The 19,776-nt window shown below is 51.0% G+C and overlaps 1 pseudogene; it reads right to left on the bottom strand.

The window, feature by feature from the left end:
• Nucleotides 1-3,098: 3,098 nt before the first annotated feature.
• LOC115643977 lies at nucleotides 3,099-17,278 on the bottom strand (annotated as a pseudogene).
• Nucleotides 17,279-19,776: the final 2,498 nt, after the last annotated feature.

The raw sequence follows: 19,776 nt of genomic DNA, 5'->3' as shown, positions 1-19,776 counted from the left end.
GCTGTTTACCTGGCCCAGTGACACCCTCTCGCGGGCACCAGGAATCCGACGCACCAGGCAGAGGCTGCTACAGAAACTTTTAACTGGCCTGGTCTTTACCCATGTTCCGACAGTACTGCCAATCCTGTGACCCCTGCCAGAGAGTGGGGAAGGCCCGGACAAGGGGAAAGCGGCTTTGAGGCCTTTACCCATCATAGAAGACCTTTCCAGAAGGTGGCCATGGACATAGTGGGACCCCTCAGCAACGACCCGGTCAGGGAAGAAATACATCCTGTGGTGGTGGATTTTGCCACTCGCTACCCCGAGGCGGTGGCCTTGTCCTCTATCGAATCCGACACAGTGGCAGATGCGCTGCTGACAATTTTCAGCCGGGTGGGGTTCCCCAGGAGGTCTTAACGGACCAGGGGTCCAACTTCATGTCGGCCCTGCTCCGGTCCTTATGGCAGAAATGTGGGGTCCAGCACAACTGGGCCTCAGCGTATCACCCCCAGTCCAATGGCTGGTAGAAAGGTTCAACGGACGCTGAAGATGATGCTAAAAACATTTATGAACCAGCATCCGCAAGATTGGGACAAGTACTTACCTCACCTGCTGTTTGCGTACAGGGAGGTGCCCCGGAATCTACCGGGTTTTCACCTTTCGAACTGTTGTATGGAAGGCGGGTACGGGGGCCCTAGACCTGATGAGGGACGAATGGAGGGGAAGATCTCCCGAGGGAGTCAGTGGTGGAGTATGTCCTGACCTTCCGGGAAAGACTGGCCGAGCTCATGGGCCTGGCCAGGGAGAATCTGGCCCGAGCCCAGAGGAGGCAGAAGGTCTGGTATGACCGCACAGCACGAGCCCGTGCCTTCGCCACCGGGGATCAGGTGATGGTTCTCATCCCGTGAGGAAACAAACTCCAGGCCGCCTGGAAGGGCCCTTCAAGGTTATCAAGCAACTGAATGAGGTAACTATGTGGTGGAGCTGTCAAACCGGGCACATCACCGTCGGGTGTACCATGTGAACATGATGAAGCCATACTATGACGGGGAATGTGGTGTTGGCCGTGTGTGGACATTGGGAGGGCAGGGAGATGACCCCTTAGTAGATCTATTCCCTGGGACAAAAGCTGGTTCCCCCCTGGAGGCGATTCCCCCTCTGATCAACTGACCCCCGCATGCTGAGATCAGAGGGGTGCTGCATCTGTACCGACAGCTGTTTTCCAACCAGCCTGGACGCACTAATTTGACTGTCCACCGGGTGGAGACCGGGTCACATCCCCCTATAAGATGCTCCCCTTTTCGGGTCACTGGGAAAACTGCCCAGGATCTTGAAAGAGAGGTCAGGGACATGCTGGCTTTGGGGGTGATCCAGCCGTCTTCCAGCCCTTGGGCCTTGCCAGTGGTGCTGGTTCCCAAGAAGGATGGGTCAATCCGGTTCTGTGTGGACTATCGAAAGCTCAATGCCATCACCGTATCTGATGCCTACCCTATGCCCAGGCCTGATGAGCTCCTAGACAAGCTGGGAGGTGCTCGGTACCTCACCACTATGGATCTTACCAAAGGCTACTGGCAAGTGCCGCTGGACGCAGATGCCAGGCTGAAATTGGCCTTTATCACCCCTCTGGGGCTCTATGAGTTTCTGACCCTGCCCTTCGGCCTCAAGGGAGCGCCGGCCACCTTCCAGCGCCTGGTGGATCAGCTACTGAGGGGGATGGAGAGTTTTGCCGTGGCGTATATTGACGACATCTGCGTCTTCAGCCAGACCTGGGAGGACCACATGTCCCAGGTTAAACAAGTCCTGGACCGACTCCGAAAGGCTGGGTTAACAGTAAAGGCTGAGAAGTGCAATGTGATGCTGTATCTTACCTGGCCATCGGGTGGGGAGCGGCTGCCTGAAGCCGGAACCCGCCAAGGTGGAGGTAATCAGAGACTGGCCTGCCCCCCAAACCAAAAGCAGGTCCAGGCCTTTATTGGGATGGCGGGGTACTATCGAAGGTTCGTGCCCACTTTAGTGCCATAGCCGGCCCCCACTGAACTGTGCAAAAAGGGGAAGCCAGACAAGGTGATCTGGACTGAGCAGTGCCAGGAGGCTTTCCGGGCGCTGAAGGAGGCTCTGGTTAGTGGCCCAGTTCTGGCAAACCCAGATTTTGACAAACCCTTTATGGTGTTCACCGATGCCTCAGACACGGGACTGGGGGCGTGTTAATGCAAGAGGATGAAAAGGGGGAGAGACACCCCATCGTGTACCTGAGTAAGAAGCTGCTACCCCGGGAACAAAGCTACGCGGCCATCGAGAAGGAATGCCTGGCCATGGTGTGGGCCCTTAAGAAGCTAGAGCCATATCTCTTTGGGCGACACTTCACCGTGTACACCGACCACTCTCCCCTGACCTGGCTGCACCAGATGAAAGGAGCCAACGCCAAGCTCCTGAGGTGGAGCCTGCTCCTGCAGGACTATGACATGGACGTGGTCCATGTGAAGGGAAGTGCCAACATGACAGCGGATGCGTTGTCCCGGAGAGGGGACCCTGAACTTCCCCAGGTCACTGGGCAGAGTGACCCTGCTCAGTTCAGTCTCGAAGGGGAGAGAGATGTGATGGAGCAGGGGCTGTCTGTGTGGGGGGGTGGGAGAGCAGGGGAGGACTTTAGGGGATGGACGATGCCAGGGCCTGTAACCTGAGCTAGGTAAGGGAGGGGAAAGGTCAACACCTTTGCCCGGAAGGGGACAAGGAAGGGAGTGGCAGGAGGGAAGCAGTTTGAGTTTGGGCTTGGGGCTGTGTGGGTTGAATTCAGGGGATCCTAGCTAGGATCCAAGCACCCTGAAAGCCCAGAAGGACTCGCTGGAGGGGTCCTGACTGTGCCTGCAAGCCCTGCTGTAACCTGTGTTCCTATTGTCCAATAAACCTTCTGTTTTACTGGCTGGCTGAGAGTCACTGTGGGTCCCAGGAAGAGGGGTGCAGGGCCGGAATCCCCACTCCGTGACAGTGGTGAAGCACTGGAATGGGTTACCTAGGGAGGTGGTGGAATCTCCTTCCTTAGAGGTTTTTAAGGTCAGGCTTGACAAAGCCCTGGCTGGGATGATTTAGTTGGGAATTGGTCCTGCTTTGAGCAGGGGGTTGGACTAGATGGCTCCTGAGGTCCCTTCCAACCCTGATATTCTATGATTCTACCAGAACACTGATTTACTATATCATAAGCATTAACAAAAAACTGAGTCACCAGACCCAAAAGCAGCTATTGCATTGTATAAGGGCACCAGTAGCGATAAACAACAGTGTTTAGAGAAAAAACCCTTTAAGAAGAATCATAATTTATATGCTTCTTGTTATTCTTTATGTTGAAAATACATTCTGCAATCACGTCATGATTTTTTTCTAATATGTTTACAAAGCAAGCAGTTGCTAAGTGGCCAGGGAGGAGCCCGAACACCTTCATGGGACACTGCAGGAAACAAAAGGAGACAGGAAGGTGCTGATTAGCGGTTGCAGAGAGATCAGTCTGTGCTGGTTTCTTCTCTCTGGGATCCCTGCAGCCTGCGGCACAGACTCTGACCAGCTCCATTACGCTGCACAAATAGAACAGAGGGAGAATCAGGGCTGTCTGTATGGATCAGGGAGGGATGCCTTGCAGGTAAACTTGTGCAGAAGGGCCCAAGGGGGTGGGGCTCTGTACAAGAGCCAACTCTAACACGTTCCACCCTATCCAAGAACCACTCAGTTAAGGAGGTGTAAGCTGGTGGCTCTCACCAGTCCAGGAAGAACCAGTACTATGCCCACATCTGCTTGGAGGCCGGATTTATTATTGAAACACCAGAACTCATGCAGAAACACCCAGCAAAGCAATTCCCCAGAAGCCCTTCCCCTCTCTGCCCCTTCCCTCCCATGCCCCTTCCTTCCTTCCCCTGCAGAGCAGGCAGCTCTTAACCCTTTCCTGGGTGTTTCACCCTGTCATGGGAAAACTAGCATAATGTCTGGCAATGGCTAAATGAGCACCAGTGTGTGATGCCCTCTAGCAGCGGCAGAGGCTTGGGACTCTCAAGCCTGAAGTCCTGGTTCTCTCTGTGCCGTTCACATGTGGCTTATCTGGGAGCTGCACTAGCTGAAGATCCCGAAGGGGCAGGGCCTGGATGACTCCAAGTTTAAATGACTCAGGCTAAGTGTCTCCCCCAACGGCCTCTTTGAGAACAAGTCACCTGGGACAGACGTTCCTTTACTGATCAAGTTTTTTTCTGTAGAGGAGCTGGATCCTTGGTAACTTCCTGTGGAGGAGAAGAGGGGGTTAGTGTCTCCCTGAACGTGGGGGGGAGGGGAGTGGTGGTCCAGATGCTCTTCTCCTCACACTTCATCTTTCACTGATTATGTAACAGGATTTCACAGGCACCGAAACCCAATTCACAGCCATGTCAGAAGCAGTGTGAGATTAACAGGTATTAGCTTCTGGGATGATGATAATTCGTCACTAACCCCAAGTACACTGAGCTGCCTCTGAGCCCTGGGGACTTCTGGGCTACAGCAGCTAAACCTAAAACATTACAGAAAGAAGCATGGAGTATAGAGTAACTGGAACTGAAGAGGTCACACTGGAATGTTAATGTCCCTTTCTGGGACTTTTCTCCAGCCTGTGTGAACCTGGGGAGAATGGAGTGCACAGGGTCAATATGAACAGCTGCACAGCCAGTAGCTCAGAGGGAGTGAGCTGTGTGTGTGTGGGGCAGGGGAATGGGGCTGCTCTCACTTACCTGGAGGTGAGTAGCCAGCTCCTTTTTTCCCTGCAGAGAGAGAAGGGCAGATTTCAGAGAGTGCAGTCCCCGAGGCAGGAGATGGCTCCCGTCTGTCCCCACAGCCCAGAAATGAGGCCCTTAGGCCAGCACTGACATTTGGGGCTCAGAGATTCAGGGGCCCACAACAGATCAAGTCCAAGGGGCAGGGAGACGACATCTCAGTGTGAGCAGTGTTCCTCCCTTACTCTACAGCAGTGGTGGGCAACCTGCGGCCTGTCAGGGTGATCTGGTTGTGGGCTGCAAGACATTTTGCAGACGTTGACCATCCACAGGCACAGCCCCCCACAGCTCCCAGTGGCTGTGGTTTGCTGTTCCTGGTCAATGGGAGCTGCGGGAAGCAGGGTCCACGGGGACGTGCTGGCCACTTTGCCTGCAGGTGCCAATTCCTGCAGCTCCCATTGGCGGGGAACAGCGAACCATGGCCACTGGGAGCTGCGGGCAGCTGTGCCTGCAGACGGTCAGTGTAAACAAACTGTCTTGTGGTCCATCAACGAATAATCCTGACGGCCTGCATGCGGCCCATTGGCCACAGGTTGCCCATCACTGCTCTGTAGTGTCTGGTTCTGGCCCAGCAGCAGCTCCCAAGCCAGAGCCTCTGGCGCAGCCCCCAGATGGACAGTCACACAGCACTGATCCTGGGCTCTGTATTGCTGCTGCCCCTAGGGCTGCATGGCCCAGCCAGTCCACAGAAGGCAGAAAACCACCCACCCCAGGACTCTACCTGAGCCAATCTTTCTCCAGATGATGATTCCGACTACTGCAGCCACGACAGCCACCACCACCACCGATCACTCCAGTCACAATGGGGATCACATTGGACTGGGACTCTGAAATGGAAAAGGAGCCAGTGAATACGGAAAAATACCCAGAATCCTCTTGCCCCACTACAGAGATCAGAATCTCTGCTTCCAGCTCTGGAAGCAGGTGCGGCAGGCCCCTCCCCCCATGAAAGGGGGCAGTCACCCTGCTCCCCACATTAGGGAAATGTGCTGTAGCTGCCCCTGCCCTTCTCACCAGCTCTATGCAACTCGCGTGCAAACTTCAATATAGCCTCAGAGGATATTATTCCTATACAGTACGTAACATAAGTTCGACGGGGACAGGTGAGCAAAGCCCACAGGAAAGTAGGGAACATGAAGACCTGGGAGATGGGTCGGAAACAGGAGGGGCACGGGCTATAATGGCAGAGAGGAAGGACGGTCAGGGCAAAGCTGGGAGGCAAGATCAAACCAGTATCTTAGATGCCTATATACAAATGCAAGAAGTATGGGTAATAAGCGGGAAGAACTGGAAGTGCTAATAAATAAATACAACTATGACATTGTTGGCATTACTGAAACTTGGTGGGATAATACATGCGACTGGAATGTTGGTGTGGATGGGTATAGTTTGCTCAGGAAGGCTAGACATGGGAAAAAGGAGGAGGTGTTGCCTTATATATTAAAAATGTACACACTTGGACTGAGGTGGAGATGGACATAGGAGACGGAAGGGTTGAGAGTCTCTGGGTTAGGCTAAAATGGGTAAAAAACACGGGTGATGTCGTGCTGGGAGTCTACTACAGGCCACCTAATCAGGTGGAAGAGGTGGATGAGGCTTTTTTCAAACAACTAACAAAATCATCCAAAGCCCAAGATTTGGTGGTGATGGGGGACTTCAACTATCCAGATATATGTTGGGAAAATAACACCGTGGGGCACAGACTATCCAATAAGTTCCTGGACTGCATTGCAGACAACTTTCTATTTCAGAAAGTTGAAAAAGCTACTAGGGGGGAAGCTGTTCTAGACTTGATTTTAACCAATAAGGAGGAACTTGTTGAGAATTTGAAAGTAGAAGGAAGCTTGGGTGAAAGTGATCATGAAATCATAGAGTTTGCAATTCTAAGGAAGGGTAGAAGGGAGTACAGCAGAATAGAGACAATGGATTTCAGGAAGGCGGATTTTGGTGAGCTCAGAGAGCTGATAGGTCAGGTCCCATGGGAATCAAGACTGAGGGGAAAAACAACTGAGGAGAGTTGATAGTTTTTCAAAGGGAGCTATTAAGGGCCCAAAAGCAAGCTATTCCGCAGGGTAGGAAAGATAGAAAATGTGGCAAAAGACCACCTTGGCTTAACCACGAGATCTTGCGTGACCTACAAAATAAAAAGGAGTCATATAAAAAATGGAAACTAGGTTAGATTACAAAGGACGAATATAGGCAAATAACACAGGAATGCAGAGGCAAGATTAGAAAGGTAAAGGCACAAAATGAACTCAAACTAGCTATGGGAATAAAGGGAAACAAGAAGACTTTTTATCAATACATTAGAAGCAAGAGGAAGACCAAGGACAGGGTAGGCCCACTGCTCAGTGAGAAGGGGGAAACAGTAACAGGAGACTTGGAAATGACAGAGATGCTTAATGACTTCTTTGTTTCGGTCTTCACTGAGAAGTCTGAAGGAATGTCTAGTATAGTGAATGCTTACGGGAAGAGGGTAGGTTTAGAAGATAAAATTAAAAAAAGCAAGTAAAAAATCACTTAGAAAAGTTAGATGCCTGCAAGTCACCAGGGCCTGATGAAATGCATCCTAGAATACTCAAGGAGTTAACAGAAGAGGTATCTGAGCCTCTAGCTATTATCTTTGGAAAGTCATGGGAGACGGGACAGATTCCCGAAGACTGGAAGGGGGCAAATATAGTGCCCATCTATAAAAAGGGAAATAAAAACAACCCAGGAAACTACAGACCAGTTAGTTTAACTTCTGTGCCAGGGAAGATAAGGAGCATGTAATTAAAGAAATCATCTGCAAACACTTGGAAGGTGGTAAAGTGATAGGGAATGGCCAGCATGGATTTACAAAGAACAAATCGTGTCAAACCAATCTGATAGCTTTCTTTGATAGGATAATGAGCCTTGTGGATAAGGGAGAAGCGGTGGATGTGGTATACCTAGACTTTAGTAAGGCATTTGAAACGGTCTCGCATGATATCCTTATCGATAAACTAGGCAAATACAATTTAGATGGGGCTACTATAAGGTGGGTGCATAACTGGCTGGATAACCGTACTCAGAGAGTAGTTATTAATGGCTCCCAATCCTGCTGGAAAGGTATAACAAGTGGGGTTCCGCAGGGGTCTGTTTTGGGACCGGCTCTGTTCAATATCTTCATCAACGACTTAGATGTTGTAGAACTGATAAATGAAATTGTTTTTAATTTATTAATGTAACTTCTGTTCACCATCCACACTACACTTGCCTACACTGTAACTTCTGTTCCATATTGTAATTCAAACCCCCTTTTTAAAACACTCACTCCATTTTGTAAAAGCTTCCTCCAACCTTCATTTTTGCAAACCCTGCTGTAATCTTATTAGTTTAGTTTAGATGTGTGAATGAGGTATGTGTGGATGACGGAATCAACCTCCAGCCCCAGCCTGTCCTGATGAGATATTCAAATACCAATGGCTGAAGACCTAGACAACAGCCCTAAACAAAGTAAGAAGCATCCACCCTAAAAAGAAAAGGACAACAGAACAACAGAAGGAAGATCAAAGCCAGGTTCAAGGCTGAAAGTCACGCCTGCAATTGATGGGTGATCAATCCAAACCCAGAGGCAGCGTGACACAGCAAGACCTATAGACTTTGAATCCAAACTAAAAGCCTATAAAAAAGAAGGGTGAGATGAGAGACTCTGGATAACATTCTGCTGCCAACATGGAAGGGCATCGGTGCAGGACCAACAGAGATCCAGCTCGCCCTTGTGTCCGGCTTTCCTGGCCAGTTAGCCGCCACAGCTACGAATCCAAGCTGCAAAATCAAGCTATGAACTTAAGCTATCTTCAGGACTGGTAACTATGCAGCAGCTGCAGAACATATGATGTGTGTGTGTGTGGTGAATGTGTGTGTGTGTGTATAGGTATTAGGTATAATGTGTGTGTATAAGAATTAAGATATTAGTTATTAGTCATAAATCAAATTGTTAATCATAATAAATGTGGTATCTTTGTCTTGCCCCCTGAAAAGATCCTGTGTAGTTTTGTCTGTACAACAATGTTGACATAGAAAGTACGCTTATTAACTTTGCGGATGATATCAAACTGGGAGGGATTGCAACTGCTTTGGAGGACAGGGTCAAAATTCAAAATGATCTGGACAAATTGGAGAAATGGTCTGAGGTAAACCGGATGAAGTTCAATAAAAACAAATGCAAAGTGCTCCACTTAGGAAGGAACAATCAGTTTCACACATACAGAATGGGAAGAGACTGTCTAGGAGGAGTATGGCAGAAAGAGATTTAGGGGTCAGAGTGGACCACAAGCTAAATATGAGTCAACAGTGTGATACTGTTGCAAAAAAAGCAAATGTGATTCTGGGATGCATTAACAGGTGTGTGTAAACAAGACACGAGAAGTCATTCTTTTGCTCTACTCTGCGCTGATTAGGCCTTAACTGGAGTATTGTGTCCAGCTCTGGGCACCACATTTCAAGAAAGATGTGGAGAAATTGGAGATGGTCCAGAGAAGAGTAACACGAATGATGAAAGGTCTTGAGAACATGACCTATGAAGGAAGGCTGAAATAATTGGGTTTGTTTAGTTTGGAAAAGAGAAGACTGAGAGGGGACATGATAGCAGTTTTCAGGTATCTAAAAGGGTCATCAGGAGGAGGGAGAAACTTGTTCACCTTAGCCTCCAATGATAGAACAAGAAGCAATGGGCTTAAACTGCAGCAAGGGAGATTTAGGTTGGACATTAGGAAAAAGTTCCTAACTGTCAGGGTAGTTAAACACTGGAATAAATTGCCTAGGGAGGTTGTGGAATCTCCATCTCTGGAGATATTTAAGAGTAGGTTAGACAAATGTCTATCAGGGATGGTCTAGACAGTATTTGGTCCTGCCATGAGGGCAGGGGACTGGACTCGATGACCTTTCAAGGTCCCTTCCAGTCCTAGAGTCTATGAATCTATATACCTAACACAGAGTGCCAAACGTGTAAATTCAATAACGAACCCTCACGGTCCCCAAGAACATAGGTCAGCAGCATTATCCCCATGTCAGAGAGGGGAAGCTGAGAAATGAGACCTTTCCCGTCTCTTGGCAAGGCCAAAAGTGAGCTAGTGGAAAGAGCTGGGAAGAGAACTCAGGAGTCCTGGCTCCCAGCCCCCCTGCTCTAACCCACTGGACTCCAATCCCCTCCCAGAGCCAGGGAGAGAACTCAGGAGCCCTGGCTCCTGCCACCCATGTTCTAACCCACCAGCCACCACCCCCTCCCAGAGCCGGGGAAAGAACCCAGGAGTCCTGCTCCCAGCCCCCTGTTCTAAACACCAGCCCTCACTCCCCTCCCAGAGCTGGGGAGAGAACCCAGGAGTCCTGGCTCCCAGCCACCCCCTGTTCTGACCCACCAGCCCCCACTCCCCTCCCAGAGCCAAAGAGAGAACCCAGGAGTCCTGGCTCCCAGCCCCCCCTCTAACCCCCATCCCCACTCAGAGCCGGGGAGAGAACCGAAATTCCTGGCTCCCAGCCACCCCCCCCAACCCCACTCCACTCCCAGAGCCAGGGTAGAAAGAATCACTGAAGTATCGATGGCGCCCCCTTTAAAAGCAAGCTCTGTAGCTGGGGAAGGTAGGAACAGGATAGAAGACCTACATAAGGCAGGAGCCAGGCTGATGAGTCTGAGTGCAGATGGGGGAGGAAATGGACGGAGTACAAGACCCAAACTCAGAAGTGTGATAGATGCTAATAAATCACAGACTGGATTAGAAACAAGGCCTCACAAATGAACATAAACACGTACAATTGCATTCTAAGCAGCGGGGTGCTGGAGACTTGAGCTCAGACACCGCTTTGTCACCAGAACCGCACATAACAAAATGATACACAAAAAAATCCAAACAGAGGTGGGGCACAGCACTGAAACAGAGATGACGCCAGGAATATCCTCATCTGAGTGTGCTGCTTGCTTCAGTTTACTGACTTGGTGGGCTAAGAACATTCCACACAGGCAGACACGTTCTCTCACTATTCACTGCAAAACGATTCATAGCGCATCACGGCTTAGTGCAGCACTAAGAATCGTGGGATATGCCCCCAGAAGTCCTACCTAGCACCTAATCCAGGTTAGTGCAGCTCCGATGTGGATATGCTTAGTGGGTATGACTGAAATGTGACTTAGGTAGGTCTTCACTGCAGTTAACTCAGGTGATTGGCACCCAGATTTGAGTGCCCAGTTTAGCCTAGCCCAGGTGAGAGCAGCCATGCTGCAATCTCGCACTCAAGTGATGGTGTGCACACTGGCGCCACGCTCCTGTGTGTGTTGTTAGGACTTCTGGGGACACGTCCGTTGGTTCTTTGCACTGCAGTGAACTGAACTGCTCTACGATTCTTTCCTACTGAATTGTGGGAGAACTTGTCTGTCCTGCTGGGGTCCCTGTACAAAAGTGTTCTTAGTTCAGCTTCGGAGCAACCCAGGGCAAGTTGGGGGAAATTGTGGGAAGGCACTGGAGGACACTGGATAGGGGTAACCAGCTCAAGTGAAAGTGGCATCCAGGCTTTAGCCTATGCCCCCAGCTGAGCCAGCTAGCCCAGGTTTAAAATACAACTAAACTCAGGCCAGAAGTTTGTGTGTGTGGACAGGAGTCAAGTTATGGGCAACACCAGGTAAGAGTCCAAGTTAACTCTGTAAATCTTGTCTTCGCTGCAAAAAGGTGGTTTTTTTACATGCAGACAGCTCTGAAATCCTAATGGAAACAAGACAAGGGTTGTTTTTACCTCTATGTACCTAGCGACTGAGAGGTAAAAACTATCTGTGTGCCTGGTCTCCACTAGGATTTTGGCTCTCTCGTGGTAACACACATCACCCTTTTTTTCAGCAATGAAGACATAAGACTCCAAGGAGGTCCAGCCCCAGCCCAGAAAAGGGGAGACATTTTTACAGTGTCAGCCAGTGGAGTTTTACCTTTCGATAAGGACAACGGGGTCTCAACCCTAGCCCTCCCCCCCTTGGTGTATTCTCCTCCACCTCTCCCAGACAGGCACTCTGCCCTCTCCTCACCCCAGAAGACATTGAGAGGCTCTGGCAGGCTGCTGTGATCCACAAGGCAGGAGTAACGGCCTCCCTCCTTGGGATTGATCTCCAAGGTTGCCCGAATCTGGTAGGTCCCATCCCCACTGGGTAGGATGTCCCCTCGCTGAGTCTCTTGCTCTCTCATCTCCCCGTTTTTCATCCAGGTCACAGCGATGTCCCGGGGGTAGAAGCCATAGGCACTGCAGGAGAGCCTGGTGAGCCCGTCAGTGGTTGCCTTGTCTGACACCTCAATGGCTGCGGGTTCTGAAAAGCCAAGGGTATTAGAAGTCATTTGGAGAGCAGCACTCACATCTATTACTTCTCTAGCCTTCACTACTGTTATGTCTGAGCAACTCACTATCTTTAATGTGAGAACTAACACAATTTTCACCTTAGAGAGGCAGGGCTGTTAACCCCTTTGTACAAATGAGAAACCAAGGCTCAGAGAATATATGGGCTAGATTCACAATAGGACTTAAGCACTTAACTGCCTCTTTAGGCACCTAAAACATCAGGTCCCCCTGGGATTCACTAAGCCTCCACTCAGCTGCTGCCAAACCCTGTAGGCACCTAAACTCACTCAGCACCTATGGGTTTTTGCAGTAAAAGTTCCGTAAGGACCTGCGTTCCTGCCTCTGGGCATGTACAGTGCAGCCTCACAGCAGCTGTTCGGATGCCAAAGCCCCAGAGCAATGCACAAAGGAGGGGACGATAGACATTCCTCCATCTAACTCGCAGGCAGAATCTGATCCAGCCAGAGAAAGAGAGCAAGAGTGAGAATGGCTCTGCAGCTGGGTGGTTGGAGCCCTCACCTGGGAGGCGGGCGACCCTGGGGCCAGTGCCTCTGCTCCAGTCCCTCAGAACAGCTCCCAAAGCAGAACACTCCAGAGCTTGGTGGCCAGGGCACCCCTGTGATGTGTCAGAGCCCTGCACAAATCCCATCTCCCATGCAGGCAGAGAGGGGCCTGGAATCAGGAGTCTCCCACAGCCCAAGTAATGCCCAACCACTGGGCTAAAAGTTCTGAGAGAGGCTCCCTTCCTCCACCCCACAGCTTCCTGCAAAAACAGCAGAGGTGTTTAGCTCCCAGAGAGGGTCTGCAGCTGAGAGGGAACCCAATTCAATGTCCTTGAGTCCCTAGCCAGGTGCCGAACCACTGCGCTTACTACTTCATCTGTGCAGCCACTCCTGATGGTCTGGAGAATTAAACATTTTGAGGCTCAAGAACGGGAGAGAAGTTGTGGAGTGTGGGAGTGGAAAAGTCAGAGTTACAGGCAGGGAACAGCCCTCTACCACTCATGGGGAAGGGTCCCATTCAGTCTCAGCTCAGGTCACCATGGGGTGCAGCCAGAATTCTCCATTGCCTTATTATTTGTATTGATACCTAGCCAATAAGGGAGATGTGCCTCTGTTCCCTGGTCATGAAGACAATGTTGCCACCCTTTGGAATGTTTGGTTTTTCTTAAAGCCCCACCTCGTGGAATCATGGGACTGTGGGAATAGACTCTCTGCTTTCACTAGTAATAATACAAAAAAATTAAGGTCTCTAAGATCTATGGTTAGGAGAAAAGCTTGAAAACACAAACCCTAGAGCAGGGATCCCCAACACGGTGCCCATGGGGTGCCATGGGGCCCACGAGGGCATCTAAATAAGGGAATTTGTACTGCAGGGTCGGAAACAGGAGATTGGGAACACTGAAGTTTAATTTGAGGAAGGTCTCAGTATGTACTGGAAGAACCAGAGACGCCGTGAGTGAGGGAGCATTCCCTCCCTACCAAATTAAGAAGCTCCTTGGGGGCATGGACAGTCTATTGTCCTGTGTTTCGTACAGTATCTAGCACAATGAGGTCCAGGGCCATGACTGGTGCTCCTAGGCACTACTACAAAACAGGTAACAATAATAATGACGACTTAGAGATGGAAGCTGCATTGAGAAGGATTTATCGACAATGATTTAGTCATTTGTCAGGATGGTGGGTCTCTGAGTTCCTTTACCCCGTCAGACACAGGGATGGGAAGGTGGACATAGATCAGCTAACTGCTCCGCTTTGACATTCAGATCGGGGTTGGACAGAGATTCTCTGAAGCAGGAGAGGGGGAAAATACCCTATTACCAAGTGCTTGGGCAGTGTTTCCAGACCTTTTGATACCAGGGACCAGGTTTACCTCTTCCGAAAACTGTGTATGGAGACCTCAGGGGGCTGGCGCTGGTCCATGGACCGCTCGTTGAGAAACACTGCTCTAGCATGGACGGTGTGTGGCTCTAGCATTTAGAGAGTCTGGCCCGGTGCTGGAAGCTTCCCTGGCCCCACCCCCTGTGCAGGCTTGCCTCCTGAGCCCCGCCCACACTCCACTCCCACTCCGCCCCCGGCTCCATAGGCACCGAAGTCTGCTCACGCTGATGGGTACTCGACCCCCACTCTGCCCTTGGCCCCACCCCACTCCACCCCCTTCCATGAGGCCTGCCCCACCCCCATTCCAGCCCTTCCCCAAAGTCCCTGCCACAACTCCAGCCCCTCCCTGCTCTATTGAACCCCTTCCTCCCATCCCTGCCTCGCTGCTCCTCCCCTGAGCATGCCACGTTTTCCACTCCTCCCCCTCCCTCCTGGAGCATTCTAATGCTGTCAAACAGATGTTTGGCGGCAGTCGGGCAGGAAACGCTGTGAGCAGGGCAGAGGAGCAGGGATGCAGTGCGCTCAGGGGAGGAGGAGGTGGGGCCGGGGGGAAGGGACTTCGGCTGCCAGTGGGTGCAGAGCACCCACTATTTTTCCCTGTGGGTGCTCCTAGCCCCAGGGCACCCACAGATTTGGTGCCTATGCCAGGCCCACTCACAACTTGGCCCTCTTGCCCATCAAGTCCTCTCCCCTCTTACCCCCTCCCCAAGTCACTCACTCCACCTTCCCTGGACCCCACCGTTCACTGCGTCCTCTCCTCTCTTCCACCCATGGAGGAAGGGAGGCCCCACCCTGTCCCCCAAAGCCCCACCCCACTCCACTCCATCCACACAACCCCCTCCATTGCTCACTCTCACCCCACCCTCATCACTTTCATCAGGCTGAGGCAGGGGGCTTGGGGGGGGGCGGTTCACCGTGTGGGAGGGGGCTCTGGGCTGGGGCAGGTGGTTGGGGTGCAGGAGCGGGTGGAGGGGTGGCAAGCTCTGGGATGGAGTTTGGGTGCAGGTCGGGGTACGGGGTACTGGCTCTGAGAGGGGGGCTCAGGCCCTGGGGGTACAGGCTTCCACCGGGCAGCACTTACCTCGGATGGCTCCTGGTCAGCAGTGCAGCGAGTCTAGGCAGGTTCCCTGCCTGCCCCGGCCCCACGTCATTCCTGGAAGAGACCAACATACCAGTGAGGCCCTGGGGGGGGTTAACATGGCTCCACACGCTGCCCCTCTCTGTAGGGACTGGCCCCCACAGGTCCCATTGGCCACAGTTTCCCATTCCTGGACAATGGAAGCTGTGATGGAGGTGTTTGCAGGCAGGAGCAACGCACAGAGACCCCTGCCCAGCCTTACCCCACAGGCTGCAGGGGCATGCTGGTCACTTCCAGGAATGGCGTGGGGCCACTCCAGGCAGGGAATCTGCCTTAGTGGGAGCCCCACTGCACTGCCAGAGATCGCAATCCACAGGGAGAGTCTCTAGGGTCGACCAGTTGATCACAATCGACCGTTTGGTGACTCTTGCTCTAGGATATGCCTTTGCTCTACTACTTCACCCCTCACCTCTCCCTTGAAGAACCTCGTTCCCATACTGCTGGTATTTTCTTAGCCACTCAATACACTCCTTCTCTGTGTACTGCTTCCGATACTGAAGATCGGCTGTATCCTCATTCCCCTGCGCTGAGTGATCTCAGCTTCCTTGACCGCAGCGACCCATGTGTAAGTGTTCATATCAAAGCTGAGGAAGTCGTCCCCATCATATGCAAGTTGCCGGGACCCTCCGATGCTGCCATCCTCCCGAATCTCACAGCCGCTCCTGCGCTGCAGAGTGTGAAACCCTGAAACACACACAAGAGCCTGATCCTGCAGTCCATTTACAACTAGGCAATGCAGTGCAGTGGGATTCAAAAAAATACCTATGTGACTTAGAAGTGCAAATTCCCCATTATACGTATTAGTAGAATTTAAGTTAATTAAATTAACTATGTTGAAAACTAAAATGCCCTCTAATCAATTATATTGGCCACACCCTGAACCTCTCATATGCCCTCTGTGCCACTAGGTAGGACAAAGTGTCTCTAAAACCAGCTCTAATTGGGCAAATGAAAATTTACTCAAGGTGGGGGCAAACCTGGGGGGTACAGAAGCTGAATAGCTGGCTGTAGGCCACCCCACTTTCTCACGCAGGTCTACACTAGAAACGCTACATCAGTGCAGCTGCACTGTTGTAGGGTGTTATGAAGAGACCTCAAACTGATGGGTGAGGGCTTCACTTGTTGGCTTAGTGTATCCACCTCTGCAAGAGATGATAGCTATGCCAGTGGGAGAAAACTCTCACGCCAACATAGTGCCACCCACACCAGTGGGTAAGTCAGTATACTACATTACTCAGGGGTATGGATTATTCACACCCGAGCAATCTAGTTATACTGAAGTAATTTTGTAGTGTAGACCAGCGCTCAAGTCCTGGTTTAGGGAGAGGGTTGCAGACAGGGCCAGCTCTACCATTTTTGCTTCCCCAAACAAAAGAGAAAAAAAAAACGCTTGGATTGCTGCCGCCCGAAACTGCTAAAGAACAAAAACAAAAAGCCATCCAGACTGTGCCACCCCCAAGAATGGACGGAATGCCACCCCTTAGCATGTGCCGTCCCAGGCACGTGCTTGTTCCACTGATACCTGGAGCCAGCCCTGGTTGCAGAGAGGACTGTGGCTACCGTGTAACCCCCATCTGGAGTAATAGCCCCTCATGGGCTGCTGCAAACTGGCGTACTTTTCAGCAGTCCTAAGGCTGGGAGTGAGGAATGTGAACCAGACCCAGGACTGGGGGATGTAAATGTGGTTTACAGAGGAATTCTGCCTCTGGTGATTTTGGGGATTCAGCCCAGAGATGCAAAGTGAGCGTAAAATATTTCCACCTTTGTGAATGGAGACCTCTGGCACTGTACTATTATTCACCCACTTTTCAGAGGTGTGAATGTGACACAAGGTGCAGGATAGGTGAGAGTCAGGTACAGTGCGTTTCTTTCTGGGAAACATCACCCTGAGCAGAACTATTCTCATTCTGCTCTTTCCTTGTACTTTTCTACATTGGTGCCTCAGGTCTAATAAAACATACCTGGAAGTGAACGAGGACGTGATCTAGAGATGACTGGCTGTGAAGTCAGGTAACTAACACACAAGCACTATAAATATTCCCCTCTCCTTTAGGGCCTGTAGGATTTGTTAATTTCTCTCAAACTCACCCCCAGTCTGATTGTAGCGCTCCATTAAAATTCTCATGCTGTCTTTGAACACCTGCTGTTTTGCGATTCCACGTCTGGTACCTACTCTCCAGTAATCAGCACCCACATTGTCTTTTATCCACTGGGCTCGTGTTTGTACAGCCCACTGTCACTGTCACACTCACAAGAGGTTGTCGGCGAGATACCCAACAGAGGCATATGCTGTGGAGTCCAGGTTCAGGGTTAGAGGCTGCAGTGCGGAAATACTGCAGGGAATGAGTTACTGAGAGAGAAAGAGAAAAAAAGACATCAGCAAACAGGGATCACTATTACTGACCTTCTCCAAGCTGCCCAAACACTAAGAGCTATTCCCTTCCCCTGACTTATCTTCACAAAACCAAAGGAAAGGGAATACAGGGATTTTCCTAAAACCAACTGTAAATAGAATCACTGGGTTGGAAGGGACTTCAGGACTAACACCAACTAAATCATCCCAGCCAGGGCTTTGTCAAGCCGGGCCTTAAAAACCTCTAAGGAAGGAGATTCCACCACCTCCCTAGGGAACCCGATCCAGTGCTTCACCACTCTCCTAGTGAAATAGTGTTTCCTAATATCCAACCTAGACCCCCCCTCCCCACTGCAACGTGAGACCATTACTCCTTGTTCTGTCATCTGCCACCACTGAGAACAGCCGAGCTCCATCCTCTTTGGACCCCCCCTTCAGGTAGTTGAAAGCAGCTACCAAATCCCCCCTCACTCTTCTCTTCTGCAGACTAAACAATCCCAGTTCCCTCAGCCTCTCCTCATAAGTCATGTGCTGCAGCCCCCTAAGCATTTTCATTGCCCTCTGCTAGACTCTCTCCAATTTGTCCACATCCTTTCTATAGTAGGGGGACCAAAACTGGATGCAGTACTCACTGGTGCCGAACAGAGAAGAATAATCACTTCCCTCTATCTGCTGGCAATGTTCCTACTAATGCAGCCCAATATGTCGTTAGCCTTCTTGGCAACAAGAGCACACTGCTGACTCATATCCAGCTTCTCATCCACTGTCATCACCAGGTCCTTTTCTGCAGAACTGCTGCTTAGCCAGTCAGTCCCCAGCCTGTAGCAGTGCATGGGATTCTTCCGTCCTAAGTGCAGGACTCTGCACTTGTCCTTGTTGAACCTCATCAGGTTTCTTCTGGCCCAGCCCTCCAATTTGTCTAGGTCACTCTGGACCCTATCCCACCTTCCAGCGTATCTACCTCTCCCCCCAGCTTAGTGTCGCCTGTGAACTTGCTGAGGATGCAAATCCATCCCATCCTCCAGAATATTAATAAAGATGTTGAACAAAACCAGCCCCAGGAATGACCTCTGGGGCACTCTACTTGAAACCAGCTGCCAACTAGACATCGAGACATTGATCACTACCCGCTGAGCCCGACAATCTAGCCAGCTTTCTATCCACCTTATAGTCCATTCATCCAGCCCAGACTACTTTAACTTGCTGGCAAAAATACTGTGGGAGACCGTATCAAAAGCTTTGCTAAAATCAAGAAATATCACATCCACTGCTTTTCCCTCATCCGCAGACCCAGTTATCTCATCAGAGAAGGCAATCAGGTTGGTCAGGCATGACTTGCCCTTGGGGAATCCACGCTGACTGTTCCTGATCATTTTCCTCTCCTCTAAGCGCTTCAGAATTGATTCCTTGAGGACCTGCTCCAGGATTTTGCTGGGGACTGAGGTGAGGCTGACAGGTCTCTAGTCCCTCGCGTTCTCTTTCTTCCCTTTTTTAAAAGATGGGCACTACATTTGCCTTTTTCCAATTGTCCTGGACCTCCCCCAATCGCCCAGAGTTTCCAAAGATAATGGCCAATAACTCTGCAATCACATCCATCAAGTCCCTCAGCACCCTCGGAAGCATTAGATCTGGCTCCATGGACTTGTGAACGTCCAGCTTTTCTAAGTAGTCCTTAGAACATAACATAAGAACGGCCATACCGGGTCAGACCAAAGGTCCATCTAGCCCAGTATCTGTCTACCGACAGTGGTCAATGCCAGGTGTCCCAGAGAGAATGAAGCTAACAGGCGATGATCAAGTGATCTCTCTCCTGCCATCTGTGATGAACTGGGATTGTTCTTGCTGTAGTCTGTGAATGCTGAGGGAGGACGATCTGCATTGGGGGACGGGAGACTGGCTGGAGGGAGAATACCTGAGCATGTAACCCGAGAACCCAGGAATGGGGAGAGGCCAGGTGACACCTCTGCCTGGGAAGCTGGACAAAAGGCTGGAGAGGGAGAGGAGGTTCAGGAGGTGGCTGGGGAATGGAGGGAAGCACAAACAGGGCTCTGACCCCCCAGTGGGGCTGTGGTGCTCCTGGGACCCCAAGATGGACCTAACTGAGCAGGATCCTGTTGTCTGTGCCTGCAAGACCTGTGTTCCTGTCGTCTAAATAAACGTTCTGCTTCACTGGCTGGCTGAGAGTCCTGGGGAATCGCAGACAGCCGGGGGTGCAGGGCCCTGACTCCCCCACACTCCGTGATATCATCCATCTCCATCCTCTGACAAACAGAGGCTAGGGACACGATTCCTTACCCTTCCTGGCTAACA

Source organism: Gopherus evgoodei, unplaced genomic scaffold, assembly GCF_007399415.2.
Source record: "Gopherus evgoodei ecotype Sinaloan lineage unplaced genomic scaffold, rGopEvg1_v1.p scaffold_80_arrow_ctg1, whole genome shotgun sequence".
NCBI lineage: Eukaryota > Metazoa > Chordata > Testudines > Testudinidae > Gopherus > Gopherus evgoodei.
The sequence above is the reverse complement of the archived record's forward strand: the minus strand, read 5'-3'. Positions and strand labels throughout refer to the sequence as shown.